The 3651-nt window shown below is 39.9% G+C and overlaps 1 pseudogene; it reads left to right on the plus strand.

Annotated features, from left to right (window-relative positions):
* The window catches only part of LOC108535723 (acyl-coenzyme A synthetase ACSM1, mitochondrial-like), a 31428-nt pseudogene that overhangs the window by 20036 nt on the left and 7741 nt on the right, over nt 1-3651 (plus strand).

Below are 3651 nucleotides of genomic sequence, written 5' to 3' on the forward strand. Positions count from 1 at the left end.
GGCCCCCCCCCCCCCCATCTGCCCCCTTCCAGGCCCGGAGGATCCCGACAGGGAACTCTGCATCCTGAGGCTTCTTCACATCTTTGTTTATTTGCTTCAACTCAACGAAGCATGTTTTAATTAAACTCAAAACTCACAGTGCATTCCCACATCCTTTCCTGCCCTAACCCACCTGGAACGTTGGGGCTGACTGATGGGGTAGAAAGAAGACTGGCTTCAGAACCATCAGACTTGGGTTCCAATGATCTATTGTAGTTAAGAATGTAGGGTTTGACTGGATTCAAATCATACCATCCCACTTACCAACAAGAAGTTGTGAACAAATCACTTATCCTCGCCGAGCCTCCAGGAAACTCTATTATCCCACTTTACAGGGAGAAAAACTGCAGATTAAAAGTGTTACCACTCGACCTCTGATGATCTACCTGCCTCGGGCTGGGATTACAGGCGTGAGCCACTGCACCCGGCCTATGTTTAATATTTTGTTTTTTTGTTTCTTTGTTTTTTGTAGTGACATATTTTGTTCCCCTCTCATTTCCTTTTGTTTATATTCTATAAATATTTTCTTCATAGTTACTATGAATATTACATACAACATCCTAAGGTTGTAACAATCTAATTTGAATTAATACCTACTTAACTTCAATTGCATACAAAAACTGTACTCGTGTCCAGGCATGGTGGCTTACACCTGTAATCCCAGCACTTTGGGAGGCCAAGGTGGGCGGATCACCTGAGGTCAAGGGCTCAAGACCAGCCTGGCCAACATGGTGAAACCCCATTGCTACTAAAAATACAAAAATTAGCCAGGCATGGTGGCATGCACCTGTAATCCCTGCTACTCAGGAGGCTGGGGCAGGAGAATCACTTGAACCCAGGATTGAACCCAGGTTGCAGTGAACCAAGATCTCACCACTGCACTCCAGCCTGGGTGACAGAGCAAGACTCTGTCTCAAAAAACAACAAACAAACAAACAAAAACTCTACTCATGTACAGTCTTCCATTTATATTGTTGATGTAATCTTCTGCCTACCAACTCAGTCCACAAAGGCACTCATGTTAATCTAGTATCACAAGTGGAAAACAGTATTACTTGCCATAAACAGAAGGCAATTATAACCATAACTCTAGGTTTAAAAAAAAAAAAAACAATTTTCTCATATTCTACCTAAATCCTATTCCCATTGAAAGCTCTGATCCCGAAGTGTATCTTCTTCTTGGGACTTCCAGAGAGTTCAAAGCATGTCAGCACTAAACTAAGAGTCAAGCTGATATACTCAGAACAATTGGAAGTGAATCCAAAAAGGGAGATCATTCAATATTTTTAAAATGATTTTTCAGATAGCTCTTAAAACCATTTCATGGTGTATACACCATGGAATACTATGCAGCCATTAAAAAGGATGAGTTCATGTCCTTTGTAGGGACATGGATGCAGCTGGAAACTATCATTCTCAGCAAACTATCGCAAGAACAGAAAACCAAACACTGCATATTCTCACTCATAGGTGGGAATTGAACAATGAGAACACTTGGACACAGGAAGGGGAACATCACACACTGGGGCCTGTCATGGGGTGGGGGCAGTGGGGAGGGATAGCATTAGGAGATATACCTAATGTACATGACGAGTTAACAGGTGCAGCACAGCAACATGGCACATATATACATACGTAACAAACCTGCACTTTGTGCACATGTACCCTAGAACTTAAAGCATAATAAAAAATTTTTTTAAAAAACTCCGGGATTAGTGAATTAACCAGGAAACTATATTTTATGAAGGTAATAAACACATCTTTAATAAAAATTAAAAAAAAATCATGTTCCACAAGAGATATTGCTTAGGGGTCAAGTGAATAGGTTGTGAAGCAAGAATTAAATTTAAATACCAACCCTCTCAGTGAGCAGCTGAGTGACTTTGAGGAAGTGAATGTGCCTCTCTGAGCATGAGGTTTTTCTTATTTAAAATGCGCTACGAAAAGTGCCAGCTTCACAAAAACATGTATGCAAATGTATGTAGCAGCTTTACTCAAAATAGCCAAAACCTGGAGACAACCCAGGTTTTGAAAGGCCTGGAGATGCCTTTCAATGGGCAAATGGTTAAACAAAAACTGAGCTACACCCACAACATGGAATACTGTTCTGCAATAAAAAGGATCAAACCATTGATACACACAACTTGGATGAGTCTCTAGAGAATTATGCCGAAAAAAAAAAAACCCAACAGTCCCAAACAGTTGTACAGTATTTAATTATATTTATATAACACGCTTGAAACAACAAAATTATAGAAACAGGGAACAGCAAGGATGGGGAGAGGAGAGGAAAAGAGAAGGAGAAGGTGGATGTGGTTATAGAAGAGCGACATCAAAGATCTTCCTGATGTGCTGGTGAATGTGCAGACCTACATATGTGATAAAACTGCATAAAAATAAATACACACACACACACACAAGTACAAGTGAAATGGGAGATCTGAAGATTGGTGGATTGTATCAACATCATAATTCTGGCTGAGATACTGAACTATAGTTTACAAGATGTTGCCACTATGGAAAACTAGTAAAGAGTACAGGGGCATCAATCTGTATTATTTTTTATAACTGCATGCAAGTCCACAATTATCTTAAAATGAAAAGTTAACTTTAAAAAAAACCGCCCTCATAGGCTTTCTGTGAGGATCAAATGAGATAGTACTTAGGGAAGAAAATTCACTCAGCAAATGTTTATTGACCCCTCTCACCTGTTCAGACACTGTGTGAATGCTGAGCTTACAGCAGGGAACAAAGTTCACACTATAATAGAATTTTATTCTAGTATAGTGTCACATAAAAGTAAACTGATTTTTTTTATCATACTTTAAGTTCTAGGGTACATGTCCACAATGTGTAAGTTTGTTACATATGTACACAGGTGCCATGTTGGTGTGCTGTACCCGTTAATTCGTCATTTATATTAGGTATATCTCCTAATGCTATCCCTCCCTGCTATAGGCCTTGGTGTATGATGTTCCCCTTCCTGTGCCCAAACGTTCTCATCGTTCAGTTCCCAACTGTGAGTGAGAACATGCAGTGTTTGGTTTTCTGTTCTTGCAATAGTTTGCTGAAAATGATGGTTTCCAGCTGCATCCATGTCCCTACAAAGCACACGAACTCATCCTTTTTTATAGCTGCATAGCATTCCATGGTGTATATGTGCCACATTTTCTTAATCCATTTGGGTCGATTCCAAGTCTTTGCTATTGTGAATACTGCCACAATAAACAGACGTGTGCATTTGTCTTTATAGCAGCATGATTTATAATCCTTTGGGTATATACCCAGTAACAGGATGGCTGGGTCAAATGGTATTTCTAGTTCTAGATCCTTGAGGAATCGCCACACTGTTTTCCACAATGGTTGAACTAGTTTACAGTCCCACCATTAGTGTAAAAGTGTTCCTATTTCTCCACATCCTCTCCAGCACCTGTTGTTTCCTGACTTTTTAATGGTTGCCATTCTAACTGGTGTGAGATGGTATCTCATTGTGGTTTTGATTTGCATTTCTCTGATGGCCAGTGATGATGAGCATTTTTTCATGTGTCTGTTGGCTGTATGTGTGTCTTCTTTTGAGAAGTGTCTGTTCATATCCATTGCCCACTTTTTGAT

This window comes from Rhinopithecus bieti, unplaced genomic scaffold (assembly GCF_001698545.2).
Source record: "Rhinopithecus bieti isolate Rb0 unplaced genomic scaffold, ASM169854v2 scaffold_1368, whole genome shotgun sequence".
Lineage (NCBI taxonomy): Eukaryota > Metazoa > Chordata > Mammalia > Primates > Cercopithecidae > Rhinopithecus > Rhinopithecus bieti.